At 41.4% G+C, this 27,548-nt stretch overlaps 1 protein-coding gene across 12 annotated transcripts in view; it reads right to left on the reverse strand.

Annotated features, from left to right (window-relative positions):
- PTP4A3 (protein tyrosine phosphatase 4A3) overlaps positions 1-27,548 on the reverse strand; it is a 246,418-nt gene that overhangs the window by 97,823 nt on the left and 121,047 nt on the right. Inside the window, exon 4 of one of the 12 annotated variants that reach the window (XM_056823002.1) lies at positions 7,889-7,956. The exons of 10 other annotated variants lie outside the window; for them this stretch is intronic. The gene's annotated coding sequence lies outside the window, so the exon portion shown is untranslated. Of the gene's footprint in view, positions 1-7,888; positions 7,957-27,548 lie in introns of those variants that run through there. One more of the 12 variants, XM_056823000.1, reaches the window with a different exon arrangement.

Here is a 27,548-nt window from a genome sequence, read left to right on the forward strand (position 1 = left end):
AGCAGGGCTGAGATTTCAAATAAGGTCCTCTATGCCAAACCAGAGAATTCTCTTCACAATATCCTGTGCTGACTCAATTCAATCCATCCAATTCCAAAGCTCAGAGTCAGAAGCCATTTTGGAAATCAACTAATTAGTTCCATAACTAAATAAGAGTTCCATTTAATTCAAACAACATTTACAAAGTGCCTGCTATTTGTAAAGCCCTCTATTTGCTTTGGATACAAAGATGAAGAAGGAAACAAGTGATGCTCACCAAGAACTTACAGACTAAATGGAATAAGCCAAATGCTTATTAGCTAACAAATAAGTCAGATAGGAGGTAGGACAGGAGAGGGGCAAACAAGGTGTATTCAGAAATCTGAAGAGGGAGAGGTCACTTTCTCTACAGATCAGGAAAGGTTTAATGTATAAGGTGGCAACCTAACTGAGCCTCGAAGGTGGGGGAGGACTTCAACAGACTGATTATGTTCCAATGTCAGCACAACCTGGATAGATGGAGAGGATATTGTCAAAAACCAATACAGTACAACAGATAGAGATCAGGCTTCAGAGGCAGGAAGCTCTGGGTTTGACCCCCCCCCCCCACCTCAGACACATACTGTCTAACGTGACCCTGGGATAAGTCACTTAACCACAAAGTGCCAACCTTGGGCAATTCTGTTAAGGCAGTTGCATAACAGTTGCCATTCTGCGTTGGTAAGAGGGCCTCTCTCCAGAAGCTTGCTGCAACAATGAATCAAAGGTCCAAGGGGGAAAATCATTACATTGTTCATACACGTTGATCCTGCAATCAACCAAAAAGCCACACATCTTGTTTAGATTTTCTGGCTAGTCATGCTTCACTTATCCTATACCTGTGAGAGGAAGTTATTTGTTTGTTTTTTTAAACCTGTATCCTCCATCTTAGAATCAATACTGTATATTGGTTCCAAGGCAGAAGAGAGATAAGGGTTAGGCAATGGGGGTTAAGTGACTTGCCCAGGGTCACAAAGCTAGGAAATAAATGTCTGAGGCCACATTTGAACCCAAGATTTCCCATCTCAGAGCCTAGTTTCTATTCACTGAGTCACCTAGCTACGCCACCTCCCCACATGAATTTTTTTTTTTAAACTCATGTGTGACTTCACACTGATCTCGAATTAAATTTCATCTTATTTAGGATTAGTCCAAAAGTATAGCCTTTCCAGTGCTGACATCTGGTGCATTAGCTAGCTCCCTCTCTCCCTCTCTCCCTCTCCCTCTCCCTCCCCCCCTCTCTCTCTGTGGGTCTCTCTTTCTCTGTCTCTCTCTCTCTCTGTGTGGGTCTCTCTCTCTCTGTCTCTGTCTGTCTGTCTTTCCCTCTCCCTCTCCCTCCCTCCCTCCCTCCCCCCCCCCCCTCTCTCTCTCTCTCTCTCAACTTTGGGTCCTCCGCAAATAGAAAAGTGTGCTATCTTTGCCTTTATCAGAGTAATTGACAAAACTGTTAAATAGTACTGGACTGAGCACAGGTCTCTACAGAACTTTCTTTAAAAAAAAAAAAAGAAGAAGAAAAATTGAGGCCAGCTGGGTGGCTCAGTGGACTGAGAGCCAGGTCTTGAGATGGGATATCCTAGGTTCAAATCTGACCTCAGACACTTCCTAGCTCTGTGACCCAAGGCAAGTCACTTTGCCTAGCCTCCATTGCCTAGCCCTTATTGCTCTTCTGCCTTGGAACCAATACACAGTATTGATTCTAAGACAGAAGTTGAGTTTTTTAAATAAATAAATAAAAATAAAAATAACTTACTTTCTGTTTTGGTAAAAACTCTAAGACAGAGGGACAAGGGCTAAGCAAATGGAATTAAGTGACTTGTCCGGATCACATAGCTAGGAAGTGTCTGAGGTCAAATTTGAACTCAGGTCCTCCTAACTCAAAGCCCAACACTCTCTCCACTCTGCCACCTAGCTGTTCCTGTACAACTTTTATAGGGACTGAGGGAGGCCGGAAAATGGCCAAGGACCTTTCTCAAAAAGTTCAGAAAATCATGAATTATTTTGGGTCTAGACATTCAACTATTTCTAAATCTACTTAAAAGGACAACTATCTTGATAATTTACCCATAAGAACAGCATAAGAGAGAGATTCTGTTCAATACTTTGCTGACATCCAGGTAAACTACATCTAAAACACCCCACTTACTCACCCCAACCTCTTGAAGTCTAGTAACAATGCCAAAAAAAGCAAAGGTTAGTGAGTCAAGACCTCTTTTTTATAAAATCTGTTTCTTTTTTACTGCTTTTTTCCCCCTAAATGTTCACTAACCTTCCCTTTAAGAGGCCAAGAATAATGACAAAGATGGAGACTAGAGCTATGACTTCACTAGCATAAAAAATTCCAAGACAAGCAAATTCCCTCTATCATGGAAGATCAGAACCTTTTCAGCAATTTATTCTTTGATTTAGAATGACTTAGAGTAGGTTGTGGCAATGCTGCTATGTTAAGTTGCCCAGAGTCACAGAGCCAACATATGTCAGTGGCAAGACTAGAACACAGGTCTTCTTATCTCCAAGACAAGTTCTTTATCCCACTAAGCCACATGCCTCTCAAGTCAACAAGTTATCAAATATTTGTAAGTACTCACTGCATTCCAGGCCACTGTAAGCATTAGGGATTCAAAGACAAAATCTGATCCTGCCCCTCAAAAAGCTCACCTTCTAGTAGGGGGAAAAAACTATGTAGGTATGAACCAGAGATATAGGGGGTTATTAAATCAGAGGCAACCTCAGAAGGAAGGTAGCAACATTGAAAGAGGCTCAGAAAAGCCTCTAACAGTGGTTAGGATCTGAGCTGAGACTTAAAAGAAAACCAAGAAGGAGAGAATTAGAAGGGAGAGCTTTTCAAGCAAAGTGGAAAGCCATCAAAAAGGCAATGGGTTAAGAGATGGACTGTTGAGGGTTGTATTGTATATATGAAGGGGAAGAGGAAGGTATGAGAACACGGGGAAAGCAAAAAAGGACCAGATTGTGAAGGTCTTTAAAAGCCAAAGAAGGTTAGTTAGGTGGCTCAGTAGACAGAGAGCCAGGCCAGGAGATGGGAGACCCTGGGTTCAAATCTGGCTCCAGATACTTCTTAGTTGTATGACCCTGGGAAAGTTACTTAACCCCCATGGCCTAGTCCTTACTGCTCTTCTGCCTTGAAAACAATAGCTTTAATTCTAAGACAGAAAGTAAGTTGTTGTTGTTTTTAAGCCAAAGAGAAGATTTTATGTAATATCCTAGAGTTAAGAGGGAACCAATGGATTTTAAGGAGTAGGGGAGTAACATGGTCATACCTATACTTTAGAAAGATTACTTTGGCAACAGAGTAGAGGATGGACTGATGTAGGGAGTTGCTTCAGTCTCAAATCTCTTTCATAACATTTCTTTTTCCAAGAATCAAAGTTAACCTCCCTGGCCTATAATTTCCATGTTCTACCATCGGTCCTCTTTCAAAAATCAAGGTGATCCTTTCCCTTTTCCAATCCTTTGAGAATTCTCCCCTTCTCCCTCCATGACCTTCCACAGATCACTGACAGTGGCTCAGTCATGCCACTTGCCAATTCCCTCAGAACCTGCGGATTTCATTTCTTTGGGCCACATGACTTGAATTCACCTGTGTATGTTACATGATCTCTTGCTATCTTCCCAATTATCTCGGGTATCAATTCTCTATTAACCATATTTGTTGTGCTTTCCAGCCTAGTGACCATTCTCCCTGGCAGAGAGAACAAAAGATTAGAGTTAGGCATGTCTGCCTCCCTGCTCCCAAAATGCATTCTTCCTAACAGGCCTGAGAATTAACCAGTACAAGTAGTTTTTCCCTAGTTATAAAAATGAGGTAACTAAAGCTTAGTGGATAGAATGCTGAGCCTGGAGTCAGTAAGATCTGAATTACAGCATAGCCTCAGATACTTCCTAGTTGTGTGTCCCTGGGCAAGTCACTCAACCTCTATTTGCCTTAATACACCAGAAAAGGAAATGGCAAACCACTCGAGTATTCTTACCAAGAAAAGCCCTTCAATAGTTATGGTCCAGAGGATCACAGAGAGTCAAACAAAACTGAGTGACTGAACAATGACAAAACTAAAGCTCAGAGATGATAAATGGCCTACCCTAAATCACATAGCCCAGAAAGATGTCAGCTAAAACTCAAAGCCAGGTTTCCCAATGATCCTAGGTCCAGTTCTCTTTTCCCAAGGCAATACTGGATTTCCCAGCCAGTCCTCTATGAAAAATACAAAATCCTAGAGAAACAAAAAGGGAAAGTTCCCTTCAATAAGAGTTAGAGGAACAGAGTTAAAAAAACTTGAAAGGATTTCAGATCCCATCTTTTTATATCCAATCTTTTTCTCTCATTTCCCATCCTTTAAAGCCACTCTTTGTCCACATCCATTCTTTCCCTCTTTGCTCCATTCCCCTTGCCAATCCTAACCACCCCTTCCAATGATATCCTTGAGGTGACATGCTCCTTTTCCCTCTGGGACCTCACTGCATTGGATAATTTCTCTATGTGTGTGTCTCTCTGTCTCTCCCTCCGTCCCCCACTTCTCATCTTCAAATTCAAAGAGAAGTTCATCTGGAAAAGATAGTAGATGTGGGGAGAGCATTGTTAATGTACTTCAAGCTTAACTTCTTAAAGATCTGGGTCAACAGAGTGATCCAGAAGGCAAAAAACCTAATAAGATCTTAGATGGCAACAAAAAGGGCAACTCCATCTCCCTCCTTCATCCAAGAGGTTCTCCATGTCCCCTTTACTTCATAGATTCCCCCTAACTTCCTTCAATGCTCTGCTCAGGTACCCATTCTTACATGAGGCTTTTCCTGATCCCTATGGTTATATGGATCAGAAACCCATCCAGAAAGGCCAAAAAGAATAGTACAGCTAATGATAAGTAAGCATGTACAGAACACCTCAGGTTTGCACAACAATTTAGATCGACACTTATTATAACACCCTTGTAAGGGAGATACTACAAATATTATCATTCCTATTTTACATATAAGGAAACTGAGATCTCATGGAACTTGCCTCTTTTCAGACAAAATATTGGCAAAAGCAAAATTGGAAGCCAAAACCCTCCTGATTCCAATCCCTGTCTGCTAGTTTAGTTAACGGCTCACATATCTGGGGCTCAGCTCCCCAACAATTTCATCTCTCCTAAACCACAGAGGAATTATTATAATAATCGCAACAACTATTTACATTTGAAAAAAAGAACTTATGCCACAGCAACACTATAAAGCAGGTTATGCAGTTATTACTATGCCAATCTTTAAGAAAAGGAGCATGGATTTAAATGACTTATCCATGGTTCACTTAGTGAGAACCAGATTCAGAATTTGAACCTAGGTGTCCTAAATCTTATGCTACATATTCCTGCCACACCTCTTCTCATGAGGTCAAATATATAACATGAACTCTATGCCTCAAACCCAAAGAGGAGTTCCTGGCTCAGGGGCCTGTTGATTCTCTTTTATTTCAGCCTTTTTCATCCATATACAACTCTCTGTTACCTCTCTTGGTGTTTATCTTGGCAAAAATACTAATGTGGTTTACCATTTCCTCCTTCAGCTCATTTAACAGATTAGGAAATTGAGGCAAACAAGGTTAAGTGACTTGCCCAGGGTCACACAGCTAATAAGTATCTGAGACCTCATTTGAACTCAGAGAGATGAGTCTTCTTGATTCCAGGCCAAGCACTCTGTCCACTGTGCCACCTAGCTGCCCCTGCTCACTTTTACTTGACACATACTTCTGTTTCTCAGACCAAAAGCAAGTTAGTAGAAAGACTCCTAAAGGAATGAATCTTTACCGCAGTAAGAAGTGATCACTGAGACCTTTACACAGAGAAGAGGAAATCGACCAAAAGCCAGCAAAATAATTTGACAAGGGCAACAGTAGGAGCCATTAAGAATAGAGGAAACCAGCCCTACCCACCTACAGAGGGCAGCAGTGTACGGCCTCTCGGGCCAGAGAAGCAATGTGATTGCAGGAACAAGATTATAGCAACTTTGGTTTCAAATCCTGACTCTGCCTCTTACTATCTCTCTATGTGATCTTGAGCTACTTCTGAGCCATTATTCTGTAAAATGGGTGCAATACTATCTGCCCTGTAGGCTTTTTGTAAGGCAAGAGCTTTCTCAAATTACAAAGCGTCATACTGACAACTTTGGCTCTAATAATAACTCATTAAGGACCTGGACCAGGTCAAAAGTATATTTAGTTTCTTCATTTTAAGAGAACTGAATGGGACTCAGTCTAAAAAGATTTCTTTGCAACCACAACTAGTTGCACTCAAAACAGATTTACTACTTAAAGCCAAATCTTTAGGCTCTTATGCCAGAATTTTTTCCAACATTTCAAAGAAGTTTAGAGGATCATGAAATCATGAGTTTGGAGCTAGAAGGAATCTCCAAAGTCCTGGGGGAATGTGAAATTTTGCCTTGGGTTTACCCCACATCTATCTTTCTCTTACCACAGTATTAATCCTGTTCCTGTTGCTCATATTTGGCCCATCTAAAAGGCTGGAAACCAGCACTTCATCAATCTTCAGAGCTCACTCGAATCCCAGAAGGCAAGAAATAGCCTGCCATCCACAGCTTTTTTTCTTTGTTTTCCCCACAGTGTAAAGAAAGAGATCTTACAGAACCACAGAATTCAAGGGTGGGATGGACCTTAAAACACAGAACACAGAATATCTTCGCAAAAAGAAGGAATAGATATTTATATAGCACCTACTATGTGGCAGGCACTGTGCTAAGTGCTTTACAAATATTTTATCTGATCCTCACATGTGAAATAGATGCTATTATAATTCTCAGGTTAGGATGAAGAAACTGAAGCAGACAGAAATTAAGTGACTTGAGCAGGGCCATCCAGATAGTAGATATCTGAGGTCAGATTTTAACTCATGTCCAGAGCTCTATCCACCTAACCACCTAGCTGACCCATGCTCCTTAGGTGCCTTCAACCATAAGGTGGCAGGGGATGTCAGAGCTGGAAAAGGGCTAAGTGACCACCTAGGACCACTTCCTAATTAAAGAAGAAACACAAGCAGAAAAGGTAGTTGCTTGCCCCAAGTCACAAAGCCCAAAGTGGGGATGAGCACCAAGATCTACAAACTCTGTTCTGGGCTCATACAGCTCTCCCACAACCTGTCTTTTCTGGGACATCCATCAGCAGTGGCATATAGAACTGAGACTTCCATATAATCTATGTTCCTGAGAGTTCAAATCCTTTTCAAGAACATCAGTGTTCCTGTCTTCAACATATCCCTGCAATGTTCACAAGGCTAGGAAGCAATCTCCCCATTTCACAGAGGAAAATACCAAAGGTCAGTGAGTTGGTACGGCTGGTCAAAGGTGACATGGTAAGCCAGTAATGGGACCATGTCCCAGTTCTCCACAGGGTCCAGCCTCAGGATCTAGCCACCTGCCAAACATAATAGTTAAAAGCAGAAGCACCATTTTCATGTTTCTACTATGAATAATAACAACAATAACAATGGTTCTTCCTATTTCTAAAGCTCTTTATGGTTTACAAAGTTTTCCCCACCACAACCTAGTAAGATAAGAAATGTAAGAATTTTTTTTCAAGAGAAAACTGAGACACAGAAAAGCTAGCTAAGCTGCCTGCCCACAGCCACGTGCTAAACACCACAAACAGGATTTGAACCCAAGCCTCCTGACTCTAAGTTTAGTATCTCTAATACTGCATTATTCAATTTGTCCTTTGCCCTCCTCAGGACAAAAATATTCCTTCAAAACTTGGGCCAGAAGGCACACCAGCCCCCATCCCTATGACTTCAGGCACACTCTTAGGGTTCCAGATTGGCCCCTTAAGGAGGGGAGGGCCAGTGCCTCAAAGCCTGCCCAGGCCCATACTCACTGATGGCATCTCCATGGCCCTTTCACTCCCAGGCTGCAAGAAAAGAACGCCTCCTAGGAGAGGTGACCCTGGTGGAGCAGAGGAAAGTGAAATCCGGTTTTTATTTTCTGGAAGATCACCCCCTCCCTTCTTCGTTTGCCCTCCCCTATCAACAGCTGGGAGCTTGCAAACGTCGCACCCACGTCAAAAGCCCTCTCTGGGCTTGGACTCTGAGCAGGTCTCATCAATCTTTCCCGAAGAAGAGAGGAATGGAACGGAACTCGTAAACACCCTTCCACCCCAACCCCTCACCAACAACCTTGCCCTAGGACCTCATTCTGACAATTTTGAAGTGAAGCACTGCCTGGGCAAAGGGGCATCCTGTCTTTACCCCCTCCTAACTACCAGACTTAGGAAAGGACCACATTCTCCCTCTCCCTCCCTCCCCTTTAGCTTCCAATCCCTGTTTCTGTCCTCCTCAAGGAAGAGAAAATTGGACCCAGATCCTCTGGGGGAAAGGAGGGAGTAGAGATAGAATCTTAGGAATTATTTGCTGTCCTTCTGTTTCAATTTGGAAGGGAGGAAGGGAGAGTTGAAAAGGACAGAGAGGGAGAGAGAAAGGAGAGAGAGATGGACAAGATGAAGGAAAAAGGAAGTAAGAAAAAGAGCTGGAGAGAGGAAGAAAGGAAAAGAAATAAACACTAAGAGAGAAAGGGACAAACATAGCCAGAGACCAAGATATACAGTAAGAAAAGCAGAGAGATGGGAAAAGGAAGAGGACGAGATATATACATACATACATATGCATATCTCAGAAAAATGTTAAAGAAGGAAGAGAGAAGGAAAGGGAAGGAAGAAGTGAAGCCAGTTCCTCCAGGGAGTCATAACTCTATCTTTAGAGTTGACTGCTTCAGCACACTTGGGATTAGGACTCAGCTCCCCAAGTCTGAGGCCTTAATAAGGGAGGGGACAGAGAAAGGAGAAAGGACACATGGCAAAAGACAGGAGAGACCAGAGTAGATAGCAGAGAAGTGAGAAGGGATTTTGAAGGCATGGAGATGAGTGAGGCCCAAAGAAGTAAGCCCCCAAGCATTACTCTGGCCCCCAACTATATGCATGGAATGCAAACCAATCACAGCCCATATTTACTGATTGCCTCCTCTTTGAAGCCTTCCTTGATTTATATCCAGTCAATGTGAATCTCTTCTTCCTCTGAACCCCAGAGCCAAGTAAAATTCTCTGAAGCTTATAACTCTTGATTCCATACCACCCTGTATTATAGGGTCGCTCTCAGCTAGGAAATGCCTCAGGTCAAATTTGAACCCATGACCTCCTATCTCCAGTCTTAGTTTTCTATACACTGAGTCACCTAACTGACCCACATAGTAGGTGTTTAATAAATGCTTGTTGACTGACCAGTCTTATTCATCTTCCTAGTCAGCAATACAGGAACACTGTACAGATAAAACCACATAGACATGCAGTCACAGGACTTGGGTTTGAATCCTGGCTCCATCCTTTATCTCCATGAACTTACCCTGAGCAAGTCATTTAACCAACCCACAAGTCCCTACAAAGGAGATGACACCAAAGGTTGAGGACATATACAGAGTAAGAGGCTACCCATATAGTGCAAACTGAGAGGTCAGGAGAAAATTGCTTCCCCAAATTACCTCCCTTTGTATGCCTAAAATGCCATTATGAAAGTTTTATTCCTTTAGCTCTGAAGAGAAAATGAGTCCATCAGCATTTCTTAGGGGTTCTGTTTAACAGCTCTGAATTAAACTCTAGATCTGTCCTTGAATGGACAAAAGACCAACAACAAAAGCAAAAACTAACATTTTTATAGCTTTTTAAGGTTTACAAAGCACTTGGCAAATATCATGTTATACTCTCACAACAATCATGAGAGGTACATATTATTCCCCCGTTTTTACATATTGGGAAACTGAGGCAGATAGATTAGGTGACTTGTCTGGAGTCTCACACAGCTAGTAAACATTTGAGGTGGAAAGCAAGTGTGGCAGAATAAGAGGGAGGAAAGAGAACGTAGACTATAGAAATACAAAAATGAATGTTGTAAAGGGCTAATAATGCCAAACAAGTTTTTTGTTAGCTATATGAGCCTGGGTAAGTCACTTAACTTCTGTTTGCCTTCCTCCACTGGAAAAAGAAATGGCAAAAAATCCCACTATCTCTGCCAAGAAAACTCCATGGACAGCGCAGCCATGCTATGGTCCACGGCAGCACATAAGAGTCAGACATGACTGAACAAGGGAACAATAAGTGGGCATTGCTCTAAGCAACACAGACAGAAAAGCAAAACTCTGTCCCTGAAGAGAAAACAGAGAAACAACTACATAAAAGAAAGATATAGACAGAATGAACTGGAGAGAATCCAGGGAAGAAAGCAACTACTGACTCCGGGCTGAGAAAGGCTTCTTCTGATTGGAAGGGACTAATACAGACTAGACCCTTCCCTCAAGGAGCTTACTAAAGTCTACTGGAAGGACACAATATCAATCAGAGACCATTTATTATTCCCCCTCTGGAGAAATAACTGATATAGAAAAACATGAGACATCATTTTTATATATACACATTTGGGGATCAATTGATGCCTTCTATCATGTGAGGAGAGGAGGGAGGGAGATGCCTGGGGAATTTTTTTATGGTATAAAGACATTTTAAAATAATAATAAATAATAATTCATCTTCAAAAAAAGAAAAGGGATTGGCTCCTACTGGGCACTGAAGAAACAAAGAAAAAGAAAAAGAGAAAGAAAAGGTCCTTGAGGATTCCTCTCAAGAAGTCTATACTCTATCAGGGAAAAAAACATGTATACACATTTGGTCAATACCAGGTAATCTGGGCTGAGCAAGAGAGAACAGGAAAGGTCTCATGGAGGGGCTGGCTCTTTAGTAGAGCTCTGAAGAAGCCAGGAATCCTAAACAGAGAGGGAAATGGATTCCCAGAGAACTTTTTTTTTTTTGTAAAGGCTTTATAAAGGCACAGACAGAGATGGGATGTAAGGTCAGGTGTGACAGCAAGAAGACCAATTTGGCTGAATAGGAGAGTTTGTGAAAGGGAGTGATGAGTGTAACAAGCCTGGACAGATAGGCGAATGTCAAATTGTGAAGAATTCAAAATGCCAAACACAATTATAATTGATCCTACTGGCTGCACAGATCCCTTGCTATTTCTGGAGCAGGAAAGTGGCATTTTCAGACCAAATGTTTTAGAAATATAAAATTTGCAGCAAATGGAGGCTAGATTAAAGATGGGAAGAAAACAGAGGCATGAAGGCCAATTAGAAGGCTACTAAAAATGCCCAAGCAAAAGATTGTATACACAGAAATAAGTAAATACAGGTTAGCCAGACCCGAGTTCAAATTTAGCCTTAGACATTTAAAAACGGTATGATTCTGGACGTCTGGTTTTGAGCTCGGTCTTAAAGTAAGTCCAAAAAAGCTTTGATTATAATTGATCCTGCTGGTTCGCAGGAATCTCTTGCTGCTTCTGGAGCAGGAGCCTACATTTTCAAACCAAATGCTTTAGAAACTTTGGATTCGCAGCTCTATGGAGGATAGATTAGTGGTGGGAAGAGAACTGAGCCACAGATGGTTTTTGAGGCTGAACCTGATGTGGGCAGACCTGTGCCATAGAATGCATACACAATGTTTCAGTTTCCAAAGCACTTGCCTCAAAATCACCCTGGGAGGTTAACTGCTTCACTAATCCACAAAATAACTATGACCTTCATTTTAAAATATGACAAAACGAAGTCACCAGGAGCGGAGACAACTTGCTCAGCATCACACAGCTGGTAAGTGTCAGAGGAAGAAGTGGAATCATGATCTCCTGATGTCAAGACCAGAGTTTTCTTAATCTACCATAAGGTCAATTGTGGTTACTAAGGCACTTATTTGGGAGGGATGGGAAGGCCTGAGGAAACACAGAGGAAGAAAAGTATATCAGAAGACTCGGGGCAACAAACCTAGGATTGCAGGATTCAGAGATGCTCGGGACTTTGGGCTCATCTAGTCCGATATCTACTTTTTACAAATGAGGAAACCAAGGATATAGAAAGCCCAAATAACTTGATTAAGTTCACACAGTGAATTAAAAAACAAAACCACCAAACTTGGAACTCAGAAAAGACAAGAAGTCAGAGAAATAGGATAATCTTATCATAGAATCATACCTTTGAAGTTGGAAAGACCAGAAAGGCACCTAAGTGTCACAACAGAAAGAATACTGAGCCTGGAGTCAGGAAGACCAGAATTTAAATGTGGCCTCAAATACTTACTAGTTATGTCACCCTGGGCAAATCACTTAACCTCTACTTCAGTTTTCCCATCTATAAAATGGGAATAACAACTGCCCTCCTATGTTGGTTGTGAGGAAAAAATAGTATTTTAAAAATATTTTTGCAAACCTTAAAACACTGACAGAAATACTAGCTGTTATTACTATTAGCATAGTAACATAATTAGGGAATAGAAGGGAATAAAAAACTGAGGCTCAAAAAGATCACCTCTCTGAGAGTATTTGCCCCACTGAGCTAGTAAATCTCTAAGGCAGTATTTCTTTCTTTTTCTTTTTTTATTCAACCCTTACCTTCTATCTTAGTATCAATTCTAAGACAGAAGAACCACAAGGGCTAGGCAATTGGGGTTAAATGTCTTGCTCAGGATCACATAGCTAGGAAGTTTCTGGAATCAGACTTGAACCCAGAACCTCCCATCCACTGAGCTACCTAGTTGGCCCCATTTTTATACATTAACCCTTATCTTCTGCCTTAGTTTCAATTCTAAGATAGAAGAGCAATAAGGGTTAGGTAATGGGGGTTGAGTTGCCCAGAGTCACACAACCAGTAAGTGTCCTTGGCCACATTTGAACCCAGGACCTCCTGTCTCTAGACCTGATGCTCTATCCACTGTGCTATATAGCTGCCCCTAAAGCAACATTTCAACTCAAGCTTTCCTGATCCATGAGTCTAGCAATCCATCCGTTATTGCTACATTGCCTCTAAGGAACCTGGAGCCATCTAGTTCATCCTTTTCATTTTACAGATGATGATCCCAGAAAGAGTAAGTCACTCTCCAAAGTCAGAATGTCAAAGCAGGGACTTCAACCCAAATCACCTGACTCCAGAGCCAACTTTTCCCAGAGCACCATGTCCAAATATCAGAAGAATCTTGCAAAGAAGAGAATAGACATTCTGTTCTGCTCAATTTCAGAGGATAGAACTTTCACAGGATCATAGGATGCCAGACTGTTAGAGCAGGGACCTCTCTCACTTTATAAATGAGGAAACTGAGGCCCACAATAAATGGAACAGTACAGGGCAAGACTAAAGATAAAGAAAACACTTGGAATTCATGACCCTGTCATCAAGCTTTACAACCACCACACACAATAGCAATAAGTATTCCTATTCTACAGATGGGTAAACTTTTCTCTTTGCTGTTCTTCACACAAAACACTCTCATCTCCCAACTCAGGGCATTTTCATTAGCTGTCCTCCAAGCCTGGAATTCTCTCCCCTGTCTCTACCACCTGACTTCCCTGGCTTCCTCCCACCCAAAATTCCACCTTTCCCATTCTCCCTTACAGCTAGCCCCTTCCCCTCTGTTAATTACCTCCATTTTATCCTTTATTATCCATTTATCCACATCCCATATCCATTATTTTAGATGCATTTTTTTTTATTTTTTTAAACCCTCACCTTCCCTCTTGGAATTAATACTGTGTATTGGTTCTAAGGCAGAAGAGTGGTAAGGGCTAGACAATGGGGGTAAGTGACTTGCCCAGGGTCACACAGCTGGGAAGTGTCTGAGGTCAGATTTGAACATAGGACCTCCTATCTCTAGGCCTGGCTCTCAATCCACTGAGCTACCCAGCTGCCCTCTTTAGATGCATTTTTGAACATAGCTGTTTGCATGTTGTCTCCCCTAAAAGACAGTGAGTTCCTCAAGGGTAGGGACTATCTTTTGCCTCTTTTTCTAAACCCAGGACTTAGCACAGTGCCTGGTATATAGAAGATACTTAATAAATGTTTAGTTGATTGATTTTTGTCCCCAGTGCTTGGGCACACACAATTAATGTTGACTGATTGACTGACTTGTATCCCCAAAGCTTGACAGTGCCTGGCACTCAGTAAACATGTAATAAATGCTTGTTGACTGTCTTACCCAGGGATCATTCAGTGGGCGAGTAGGTATAGGGTGCAATATCTAATTCTAGGTCTTCCTACCCACACCTGATCCCCTCTGCCATGGGGTCCATGTAGAATCCTGTCCTGGCTGAGTCTAGGACCCCAGTTATATATGGCCAAGGGTCAGTATCAGCAGAGAATAGCAAACTGAGTGATTCCTAGACATGACGCAAGCAGGAACAGCAGGAGCTGTGACCCAGCCTTCCCCAACCTCTGCCCCACGATCCTCCAGGGGAGAGCTGGGAAGCACAGTTCCCACAGCTCCTGGCCGGCTGCCCCCAAACACAAACGTTTTCTTTTCTTCTTTTTAATGTTTCCCCCTGCTGTAATGCAGCAGCTGGGAGCGGAAACGATAACTCACGTCTCACCCTGTGTCCTAGCTTCTCTGCTAAAGGGCAGATTTCTTCTGCCACATGGGCTCTATGAAGTGCCCAGATCCCTTCTGGGCTTATAAAACCACAACTTCCTGTCTGAAGAAGACACCCCATGGTTCCCTAACCAGGGAACCCTCGAGTCGAGACATCCCAAGATATACACAACGTTCCCAGCTCAGAATCCTGGAAGAAGCTCCCAAAGTTTAGTGTGGGGATGGGCTGGGATGGGAGGAGGTGGGGAGAGAACCCTCCTCCCTGAATCTGATTCACAATCAAGCAATCAATCCACAGATATTTATTAAGTGCTTACTATATTGCCAGGCACCATGCTAAGAGCTGGCATAACAAATAATAATAATACGAAAAACAACCCCTACCCAGAGAGCTTCCATTCTAATGAGTGAGACATACACAGAAAGACAGAGATGGAGTAAGTGAAAGACAGACTTAGAAAGGAAGGAACTAGAAGGACAATGAGGAACCACAGACTGAGCCACGATTCCTAAACAAATTTTCCTCTGGATAGTCTTCACGTGATCAATGTCTTCCCCCATTGTGGCACCCAGAACAACTGATCGCAATATCCCAGAAGTTATCAGAAGCAGAGTACAGTGGTACTACCACTATGTCATTTCTATTCAGAGAATTTCTATCTGTGTTAACTTAAGCAAGCCCTTTCACTGAATAACAGGGTCCAGTCCCTTACTACAAAGGAATCCCACCTACAACATTTCTTTTTTTTAAACCCTTATCTTCTGTCTTAGAATCACTGCTAAGTATTGATTCTAAAACAGAAGAGTGGTAATGGGTAGGCAATTGGTATTAATTATCCAGGGTTACGCAGCTAAAAGTGTCTAATGCCATATTTGAACCCAGAACCTCCCATCTCAAAGCTGGTCTCTCTATGCACTGAGCAAACTCACTGCCCATACACCTACACTTTCTTCAACAAATCATGATCTGGAATCCTTTCTAGTCCTCTCAACACTCTCTCTCCTTTCCTCTAGACATATTCTAATTTGGCAGCACTTTGATGGAGCCATGATTATCTCCATGCAGGTATCCATTCCAATAGTAAAACAAGGAAGCATATCCAAGACTTCTCTGTGATTATGACTCACCTAACGCTGTCAGGAGCTAGGCTGGGAACAATAATAATAATGATAGTTAATAATAATAATAGCTAACATTTATATACTACTTTAAGGTTTGCAAAGCACCTTACATATGTCACCTCATTTTATACTGACAACTCTTAGGTAGGTGCTATTACTATCTCCATTTTACAGATGAGGAAACTGAGGCAGATAGAAGTTAAGTGACTTGTCCAGGGTCGTTGAGCTACTTAGTTAAATGTCTATGGTCACATTGGAACTTGAGTCCTGAATGCAAGTTCAGAGCTCTAGACACTTGGCTATCTAGTTGCCCCATAATCACAGTCAGGATTTATACAGTGCTTATTATATGTTAACTCATTTGAATAAGACTCAGAGCTCAGAACCTATAGTCTGAATTGTCTCCACTGGATTAAATTTTAAGACCACAATGAGCCTTCTCTGACATCACATCTCATCTCATGAGATTCTTCTCTGTGCCCATGACAAGTACCTGAGCAGCATCTGGGTAGTCCTACTGATTTACCAGGCAGCCTTTCATTCTCACTGAATATCTTCTTGAGGATATCTTTAATGACACTAGGAAGATGCTCTCCTGTATCCCCAAACCCACTACATAGCTCCCTTTTCACACCTTCTTCCCCTCTGAGGATTCTTCAATACAGTGATAACTCATCCATTTACTGATCCTCATAGAAGACACTTCATCTCCCATCTCAGGGCATTTTTCCTGATTGTCCCCCAAGCCTGGAAAACTCTCCCTCCTCATCTCGGCTTCCTCTTTCAAATCCCAGGTTAAGTCCCACCTTCTGCAAAAAGCCCTTCACAGATTGATCCAACCATTCTGAAAAGCAATTTGTAATTATATCCAAAGGACTTTAAAAGAATGCATGTCCTTTGATCCAGCAGTAGCACTACTGGGTCTGTATCTCAAAGAGATTTTAAAAAATGGAAAAGGTTCCATTTGTACAAAAATATTTATAGCTGTGCTTTTTGTGGTGGCAAAAAATTGTAAAATGAGGGATGTCCCTTGATTGGGGAATGGCTGAATAAATTGTGGTATCTGATGGTGATGGAATACTATTGTGCTATAAGGAATGATGAACTGGAGGATTTCCATGTGAACTGGAAAGGCCTCCATGAATTGAAGTGGAGTGAAATAAGCAGAACCAGGAGATCATTACACACAGTAACTGAAAATGGTGGGATAATCAAATGTAATAGACTTTGCTACTAAAAGCAATGCAATAATCCAGGACAATCCTGAGGGACTTATGAGAAAGAATGCTACCCACATCTAGAAAAAGGAATATGGAAGTAGAAATCCTCAGGAAAACATAGGATTTATCACTTGTTTATATGGGTATGTGATGGGATTTTGGTCTTAAAAGATTATTCTAATACAAAAATGAATAATATAGAAATAGGTAATGAGTGATAATATATGTATAAGCCAGTGAAATTGCTTGTCAATTTTAGGAGGGGGGAGGAAAAAGGGGAGAGAGATAACAAGAATCATGTAACCATGGGGAAAATTTTTTAATTAAAAATTTTAAAGAAAAAAAAGCCCTTTACAGACCTCTTTAATCTTACTGTCATCCCACCAATTCATCAGTTCCCTTGTTTGAAGTTATTTGCATCTTGCCTCCCTCATTTGACTATGAACTCCCAGAAAAGGGAGACTGAATCTTGTTTCTTAGTTTGTCTGTTGTCAGCTTTCTTTGTATCCCCAACACTTAGCACAGTATATAAATGCTGGTTGACTTGACTGAACTCTCTGTTGTCCTTTGAGTCCACAGTAATTCGAATTCTTGTGGCATTCATAACTACAGAGTACCACAGGAAAAATATTAATGTTATAAAGACAAGTTTTTGTACCTGGAAATAGCTTAGGATTGTTCAAAAATGCTGCCTCAATTTCCCAAATGCAATCCAGCCTGCTTGGCTCCTCTACGACTCCATTACAGGTCCCCTTTCTCATCCATCTGCACTGTCTGTCTAAGACATAGATGCTGAGGGACTGCTTCATTCTAGTGTGGGTCATGGACCATAGCCATCCTTTGTCTATTGAGTTTTCTCTGGATTGACTGTCAGGTTTATCATCTGAGTGGGCATGTATCTCATTGAGGAAAATGGCATATTCTTTGCCCTACATATTAGATCATTTGAAAACAATAGCAATGGTAAGACTTCATCCTCTAACAGGAAGCATCCTCTGTCTGGGCTCTGCCCAGGATGGATTCCATTAAACTGGCAAACACCTTTGTTGAGCATGTTTCCTGTTTTGCACTTCACTAGAGACAATCTGTGGCACAAAGTTAACTCTATGGCTGCCACTACCAAGGAATCTTTGAAGATTTTAACAAATGCACAGGAGTCATAGAGTTGAAAAGAGAGCTACCTTGAGGGTGGCATTTTTCTCTATTTACTTGAGGTTTATGTTTTGTGTTTTTGTTTTATAACTGATAAATGGCAAGTAGAACAGGATCATGTGTTCTCTCTAACTTTTCAACAAATAATGTGAATAAGATAGATGATACAATTGATAGAGCACTGGGCCTGCAGTCTAGAATCAGGAAGACCAGAATTCAAATCCAGATTCAGGCACTTACTAGCTGTATGACCCTAGACAAGTGACTTAACCTTTGTCTGCCTCAGTTTCCTCATTGGTAGGATAGAAATAAAAATAGCATCTACCCAGAATATTGTTTTGAAAACAAAATGAGAAGTTATTTGTAAAGTATATTGTGAATCTTACAGGTGCTATATAAATGCTAACTAAGGTTATGTGGCCTGATAGAATTAACTTGTAAAAAAGTTTGTCTTTTCAAATTTGAGACACGAATGCATTATTGGTGGAGTTGTGAACTGATTCAACAATTCTAGAGGGCCCTTTGATCCTATAATATCACTACTAGATTTAGATCCCAAAGAGATCAAAGATAGGGAGAAAAGATCTACTTTTACAAAAATATTTATAATAGCTCTTTTCATGATGATAAAGACTTCAAAACTGAAGAGATATCCATCTATTAGAAAACAGCCAAACAACTATGGTATGTGATTATGATGGAATATTTTTTTGAAAATTTTATTTAATCAATTTAGGACATTATTCCTTGGTTACAAGAATAATATTTCTTTCCCTCCCTCCCCTTCCTCCACCCCTTCCCATAGCCAACATGCAATTCCACTGGGTTTTAAATGTGTCATTGATCAGAACCTATTTCCATGTTGTTGGTGTTTGCATTAGGATGTTCATTTAGAGTCTACATTTCCAGCCATATCCCTTCAACCCATGTGATCAAGCAGTTGTTTTTCTTCTGTTTCTACTCCCACAGTTTTTCCTCTAGATATGGATAGTGTTCATTCTCATAGATCCCTCCCAGTTGTTCTGGATCATTGCATTGCTGCTAGTAGAGAAGTCCATTACATTCGATTGTGCCACAGTGTATCAGTCTCTGTATACAATGTTCTCCTGGTTCTGCTTCTCTCACTCTGCATCAATTTCTGGAGGTCGTTCCAGTTCACATGGAATTCATCCAGTTTATTATTCCTTTGAGCACAATGGTATTGTGATGGAATATTATTGTGCTATAGGAAATGATGAGCAAGAGGATTTCCTAAAAAGCTGGAAAGATCTACATGAACTAATGCAGAGTGAAGGAAGCAGAACTAGAGGAACATTGTACACAGTGACAGAAATATTCTACAATGATCAAAGATGAAAGACTTAGCTATTCTCAGCAATACAATGATCCAAGACATTTCTAAAGGACATATAACAAACATTGTTATCCACCTCCAGAGAAAGAACTGTTCGAGTTGAAATGCAGATCAAAGCATACATTTTCACAGTATTTGATTTGTGTATTTATTTGGGAGTTTTGGTTTATATGAGTATTCTCTCACAACACTAACCAATATGGAAATCTGCTTGCATGATCATACATATATAAATCAGATAAAATTGCTTACCATCTCTGGGAAGGGAGAGGGAAGAGAAGATAGGAGAAATTTTAGATCTAAATCTATCACAGTTGATCATTTTATAATATTGCTGTTACTATGTACAATGTTCTCCTGGTTCTGCTTATTTCATTCTGCATCAGTTCATACAGGCTTTCCAGCTCTTTCTGAAATCATCTTATTTCTTACAGCACAATAGTATTCCATCACGATCATATGCCACAATTTGTTCAGTGTAATGGGAAAAGAATAGAGATAGGATAAGATTGAAGAGAAGTAGAAAGCTGTCTTTAATGCACAGGCCCTAGGAACTCTAGGAAAAGGATTTTAGCAGGCAGAAGGCAGAGGAGGAACAGTTTGGAAGTGACAACAGATAGAGTGAATGAAGTCCTAGAAGGAGGTTTGGGGCATCCTATCCAGAAGGGTGGTGAAAAGGCAGTTTGTCAGAGCTTAGCTACCTCAACTGATCTATGAAGAAGGAATAAACCCCTAATCATCTTTGGAGGTTCTCTGTTTGACTGGGTAACATCTAGAAAAGGATTTGGCCATACCTGCTGTGCTTTCCAGAAGGTATTTATCTAAAAATCCTATCAGATCTGCTTTGAGGTTTTACCTCAGGGGTCAGACCCCCTGGGGTGGGCTTAGCTGGTTGAGAACAATCATAATGGTTTTTTGAGACAGCTTGTGAACTAAATCTAACCAACTACTGAGGGTCATAGACAGGTAGCTGAGTCAGCTTTTGGTGAACACTTAGATAGAAATAGGGAGCTGATAAGTTAGCTGGAAGACCAGAAGGCTCGCCCCTTGCAGGGGACATAGTGGATTTTGGGGTGACTATCTAGATCCCTTAGAGTTAGGGACCCCTTGTTCTAACTCTCAGTTTGTATAACCTCTTATAATAAAAGTGATGCTGTTTTTTTTTTTTTTAATATCAATTGTCTCCAAGATGTTTGTGTAAGTGGCCCAATAAGAGAAAGTGATTCTGCTTCACTCTCACTAACCAGAGGAGGTTAGAATCCCTGGAGATCAAGGCTGGGTATTCAGGGGGATCCCTTAGTGGAAACTACCACTATCCTCTCTGGGTCTCTTCCCCTTATATCTTTTTTTACCAGCCATTCCCCAATTGATGAATATCCCCTCAATTTCCAATTCTTTGCCACCTCAAAAAAGCAGCCATAAATATTTTTGTACAAGTAGGTCTTCCCCCCCCCCTTTTTTTAAATCTCTTTGGGATACAGACCTAGTAGTGGTATTATAGGATCAAAGAGTAGGCATAGTGTTATAGCCCATTGGGCATAGTTCCAAATTACCCTCCAGAATAGTTGGATTAGTTCACAACTCCACTAGCAATGCACCATTCCTAATTTTGCCACATCCCCTCCAATGTTTATCACTATCATATTGGCCCATCTGATAGGTGTGAGGTTGTACCTCAGAGTTATTTTAATTTGCATTTCTCTCATTAAGAGGGTTTTAGAACATTTTTTCATATGATGATAGATAGCTTTGATTTCATCTAAAAACTTGATTTGAAAACTGCTTATTCATATCCTTTGACCATTTGTCAACTGGGAAATGGCTTCTCAGGCAACATTTGAACCCAAGACCTCCCATCTCTAGGCCTGCCTCTCTTCCATTAAACTACCTAGTTGCCTACCCCCCCCTTTTTTTTTTCCACTATTTCTTGACATAATACTGCTCACACCCTTCCAGAGGTCTGGAAGATGAGCTTGTACTCTGCCCTGATGCTGCCCTAATGAGGCATCACAGTGAACTTTTGGGCAGTCAGTCAATACCCTCCTTATAAATGGTCCTGAACATAACATTACACATGCTGTATAACCAAGGAAAGCGTATAGATAGACTATTATCTTCCTGAATCTGAGAAATCTCTCAATGAAGTCTGAGATTATGTTGGGATGCCGTGTCAAAATGATGGCTTCATACTTTTATAGAATACTAAACCCCAAAGTTTCCACACAAATTGGTGCCTAACTTCCTTCAAATCCTAGCAAAAATTACCTTTTATAGAATGTCTTTACTAATCCCTCTTAATGCCTAAGACTTCCTTCTGTTAATTATCTCCAATTTATCGTATATATATATTTTTAATCATAGTTACTTAATCATACATATTTATACACACAAAATAAGTAGACACAGGTAAACAACAGTTAAATATTGATTAAGTACCTACTACATACCAGACACTGCAATAAGCACTGGAAATTAAAAAAAAAAAAACAAAAGCTACTCCTTGCACTTAAGGGCAGAGACAACATGCAAACAACTATGTACAAATAAGCTCTATTTCTGATCGACCCAACAACCAATGACGATTTTGAAGGATGAATGATGGAGAATGCTACCCAGTTCCTGATCCAGGAGGCATGAACTGAGGTGCGCAATGAAGCATATATAGCTTAGAAGTGGGCAGTGGAGGAATTTATTTTATTTGCCCATCAACCTTCAATCCCTTCTCATCTCTGCTTCTAACTTTCTGAGTTTCAATACACTCCTCAGTTTCACTCTTACCCTGGAACAGGCCACAGTGACTTGTAAGTGGGAGTAAAGAAGGTAAATGATGGGAATAATCCAGGACTGATTATTTATACACGCACACACATATAACACATATGCACTACATATATACATATATGTAAATTACCTAAATTAATATCTATATATATACACACATGCATAAAATTATAATAAAGGGCAAAGGAATCAAAGGAAGAACAGAGCTGAAATCATTAACTCCTGGGCTAGGTTTAAAGGAAGAAACTAAAGCTAGAGCAGAAAAAGTCCTGAAGAGTACAGGAAGCAGAAGCCCACCTCCACTGGATGTCTAGTTTGTTAATGACTTTCCTAAAACTTGGGAGCCTTATTCCTGGGAATTGTAGGACAGAACTATCATGCCCCTCACTCCCTCACTTTGAATAGCAGGCTTTTCTTAACTCCACATCATGTCTCTTCCCATCTCCTGATGCAAATACTGCTGAGCTGTTCCAAGGATGATGGATTTGGGAAGATAAGAAGTCATCCAAAATTCACCAGAAATCCTCCTCCACTCAAAGGAGTGCAAGGGTATGTCCTTTCCCTCAAATCAATTCTTTCTCAGGGGATTAGCTGGAAAGTTCTCTTCTCTCTTTTCAGATTGCTAGAGTTCTGAATAGGCCCCAGAGGATTATTATCAAGCCCCTCATCCAATCCAAACAGCCTTCCTGTCTCATCTAGTAGAAATCTCTTTAATTGAGGCAAAGACTATCCAGGCCTTGTTCAAACCTAGTCAACAATCCAAATATGTTCTTATCTGATAAATTCATGTCTGCACTTAACTTTATGGAAGTCTGGGTGATTTGGCTGATTAATAAAGCAACCTCTACTCTTATAGAAAGACAGAGGGAAGAGAGAGAAAGTGAGAAAACACTCAATGTTCACTCCCAAGTCCTCAGCACTCATCCCTTTCCATTTGAGTAGAGCCACCATGTTTGGGACACCCAGCCTCCCACAAGTCAGTGTCACCTTCCTTGCAAAACCTGTCTACTTATCCTTGAAATTCTACCTTCCCCTAAGGGACAATTCCTTCCATGGGAAGCAAAGGAGTCATTTAATCCTCTTCTCTTCTCTTCCCTAAGCTACTGGAGGCTGGAGCCACTCCCAAGAACATGAAGGAAGTATATATAACAAACCTGGTACAAATAGAAAGAACCTAGAACCTAAAGACAAAGGAAGAGACATACACAGAGAAGCACAGGGAGAGGCCTGAGAAACACAGCTGACAAAACACACACACACACACACACACACACACACACACACACACACACACACACACACACACACACAAAGACCAAAAAAACACAAGAAGATGAGAGAGAGGAACAGAATTTAAAAGAGAGACAGAAAGAAAGAGAGAAACAAAGACATGAAGAGAAGCAGAAACAGAGAAGACCCGAGGATAGAGAGACAGAGAAAAGAGAGTGAAACAAAGACTGAAACCCAAACTAAGAGCTCTAGCTCCCAAAATAGAGCTTGGGAGAGGGGGTGGGTACAAGTGGTATGGAGACACAGAAAGGGCAAGGATTAGGACAGAAGGAGAGAGTTTCTCAGCAGTTGGGGAGTTGAAAGTCACTCTATGCAAACAGAACAGATCACTGCAGCTGCCTTCCAAACTCAGCTCTCACTAAGCAGGCTATTATTTTGCTTCCCATTTTTCTAGGTCAGTATTTATAATATATAACATGCTTATACCCAAGAGCCCACCTTTTCCATACATTGTGTTAACAACATTAGACTGGAAGCACCCTAAGAGCAGAAACCAGGTCTAATACACCTTCCTACCTCCCTCACCCAACCATCCCTAGTTCAAACTACAGGGCTGGACACAGAAAGGTGCTTATTAAATGCTTAGAAGAGAAAGAGAAGGTAAGAGAGGACCCTCTTAGCTATTTTATCTCTGATGCCTTAACTGGGAAAACCATTTTGAACACTTCAAATCATTTTCCTCCCATTCTCTCCTTTGATCTTCACAACTGATTCAGGAAATTATTATTAGCCCCATTTTACAGATGAGAGAATTATAGAGTATAGAGAAGTATAAATAATACTAGATCTGAAATCAGAGAACCTGGGCTTAGAATCCCAACTTTTCTACTAGTAAGTGCTGCCTGTATTAACATCAGCAAGTTGCTTTCCGCTCGGGGCCTTAGCTTCTTCATCTAAAAAAAAGTAAGGAAGTCAGATAAGGTTTAAGATCAAATCAGTGGCAAGGCTGAATTTTGAACTCAAGACTCCTGACTTCTAGCCCATCTATTTGATATTAGCCGCCTAGTTGGCAAAATTGATAGAACGATGGACTTGGAGGAGGTATGCATCACATATCTGGTAGAAGTGGAAAGAACCTAGAACCTAAAGTCAAAGAAAGACATACACAGAGAAACAAGTATCATAGGGAGACCCCTGAGAAACAGAAAAGAAGATAGAAAGAGAAGACAAAAGACAGAAAAAAATCTAAGAAGATGGTCCTAGGTTCAAATCTGACCTCAGACACTTCCAAGCTGTGTGACCCTGGGCAAGTCACTTAACCCCCATTGCCTAGCCCTTACCACTCTTCTGCCTTGGAGCCAATGTACAGTATTAACTCCAAGACAGAAGGTAAGAGTTTTTATTTAAAAAAAAAAATCTAAGAAGACAAGAGAGGAGAACAGAATTAAAAAGAATCAGGAAGACCTCAGTTCAAATATAGCTTTAGGCACTTAGTACACCTATTAGCTATGTGACCCTAAGCAAGGCAATTAACCCTGTTTGCCTCAGTTTCCTCATCTGTAAAATGAGTTAGAGAAGGAAATGGTAAAAACTATTGCAGTATCTCTACCAAAAAAACTCTAAATGGAGACACAACTGAAATGACTGACCAACAACAAACTCTATGACCCTGGACAAGTCACTTAACTTCTCACAGCCTTAATTTCTTCAGCTGTAAAATGGGGATCATATAAGGTTGTTGTTAGGAGCAAAAGCACTTAGCATAGTGTCTGAGCCACAGGAAGGGCTTAATAAATGCTTCCTACTACCTTCATTTTTTTCCCTACTTCGTTTTCCTTTGATTTCAACCTAAATCAACTCAGAACTCTGGTCATGCCCCCAAATGTTGCTCCCCAACCTGCCCCCACATTCAGTAAGAGACCCAAGTTTGAAGTCAGAAGACATGCACTTGAGACTTATCTCTACTATTCCTTAGCTGTGTGATCTTAAACTAGTCACTTCTCTCAACACCTCCATTTCTGCCCCCCTGCAAATTGGGAATAATAATAATAATAATAATAATAATAATAATAATATTCTGTCTACCTCAGAGGAGAACAGAGGACATCTTTGAGGACAGAGATTTTTTAACAGATATGTTAGGTTTATTATTTATTCTTCCCTACCCCTTGGCTCACATCATTAGCTCCAATCTCACCTTCTCAAAGCTCTGTACATGTTGATTTTGAAATGTTTAAGGGATGATGAGAGCCTGCTAGATGTCTACAACTAGGAGTCATTTGCATAAAGATAATCAAACCCAGTTCTGAGATTAGCAGGAGCCCTCCTTAAAAGGCCTTGACCCTAAGCCCCTTCCTCTGGCTCTTTATGTTTAGATCTACTCCTCTGTCTACCAGAAGTGTCTGTGCTTCTCTATACTTCCATGCCTCTGTAGCTAATTCTTCCTTCACTCTATCATCTCCTTTTCTTAATAGCTTTCTTTCTGTGATCCTCTCTCCTCCAAACTCTTTTCCAGATTTCTCCCTTTTCTATCCTCAACACTCCCTCTAATCACCCTACTCCCTAGCTCTGTCTCTCAACCTGTTTGATTTTGTGTGTCTGTCTGTCTCTCTTACCTTCCTATTTCTTAGCTTCTCCCCCAAAACCCTCTCTCTTTCCTTCCCTCACTTCTTCTCATCCTCCTCCTTATCTCTCCCTCCCCACTCCTGCTCTTCATGGTCTCTCTTCTCTCCCTCCTTACCCTCTTCTTCTCCTGATCTCTCTTCCTCTTCCTATCTCTCTTCCTACCCCTATCTCTCCCTTTTCTCCCTCCCTCTTAACTCTCTTTTCCCCTCTCTCTCCCCCTCCCTGATCCTTCTACCTTTTCAGCCTCTCCCTCTCCTTGTCTCTCCCTCTCTTCCTCTCCTACCTTCCCCCTCCTTATTCTCTCCTCTCTTCTCTCCCTCCCTACCCTCTCCTTCTCCTGGTTTCTCTCTCTACCATCTATCTTCCCCCTTTCTCCTTCCCTCCCCTTTATTCTTTCCCTCTCTCTCTCCCTGCTGCACTCCCATCTCTCCCCATAGAGACACATACACATTTAGTGGGAGGAGAAGCAACAGGAGACAATCCAAGGGGCCCAAAGAAGAGGGGATGGCCTTAGCTGCTTCCTTCTGTGCTGGCAGAAGGGAGTTTTTCCTGCTCTCCCCACTGGGCTGTGAACCAGACACAGAAAGTAGGTTACTGTCTCAGCACTGGGGGCTGCCGCCTCCACCCAAGAAAGAAAGCACACTCTTCCTGGGCCGCAGCTCCTTGGTACACTGGGAAAGGAGCCACACGGATCACAATCTGGCCAGCCAACAGCTTTGGGCTCTCAGGGACAGATGCGTCTTTTGGGACCTAAATTCCTGAAAAGGACAACTTGCAGACACACAGAGAGAAACTCAGCCCCCTGAGAAGCTGGAAGAAGCAGGTTGGAGGCCCAAGCTCATGCTGTCTTCTTCCCAACTTTGGGGAGGGAGTAATTGGGTGAGAGTTGTTCACTGAATAGGGCTCAGTCTGAAGAGATAAGCAGGATGCAAAAGGGACAGGATGGGAAAGGGGAGAAATAACAGCTTCCAAAAAGAGCAATGAGGAGAGTTCAGGGAACATGAGCCCTTGTTGCTCTGGAACAAGCAGCAGCACTTTCTCCCAACTACAAACAGGTGTGAAGTACAGAAGTACACTACAGAGTAGTTAGTCAGTCATTAGCCTTTGAGAGAAGGAGGTATTCTGGTTCTTGTCCCAGCTCTTAAGCAGAGTTTTACCCTTGGAGCTGCTTCCTCTTCTAGTCCCACAAGGCGCTAAGTGAACAGGGTTAAGAATCAAACCAGAGACCCTACCTCCCAAACCCAGCACCATCCACACTGCCCAGTACCTGGCATTTGGTAAGTGTTGAAATAAATGCTTGCTGACCGACTGAGTGACCACTACCCAGCACACCCAGATATTACATGTGATACTTGAAAGCACACAGTATAATCTCATTGGATCATTAAATACAAAATCTCAAATACACCTGGGGACTCACTGAGGTGAACTTGAAACAGATCCTTGTGGGCAGATCATCTGTTTCTCTCAGACAAATCATTCATATCCTCAACATCCCACTTTCTTCATAATCTTTGCTTTATAAGGTGCTGCAGCCTCCCCAACCCCCACCAAGCAACTCTCCAATGCCATTTTGGGAACCCTCAAGTTAAGGTCTTTGAATCATTGC

The sequence above is a fragment of the Monodelphis domestica genome, chromosome 3, assembly GCF_027887165.1.
Source record: "Monodelphis domestica isolate mMonDom1 chromosome 3, mMonDom1.pri, whole genome shotgun sequence".
Classification (NCBI taxonomy): Eukaryota; Metazoa; Chordata; class Mammalia; order Didelphimorphia; family Didelphidae; genus Monodelphis; species Monodelphis domestica.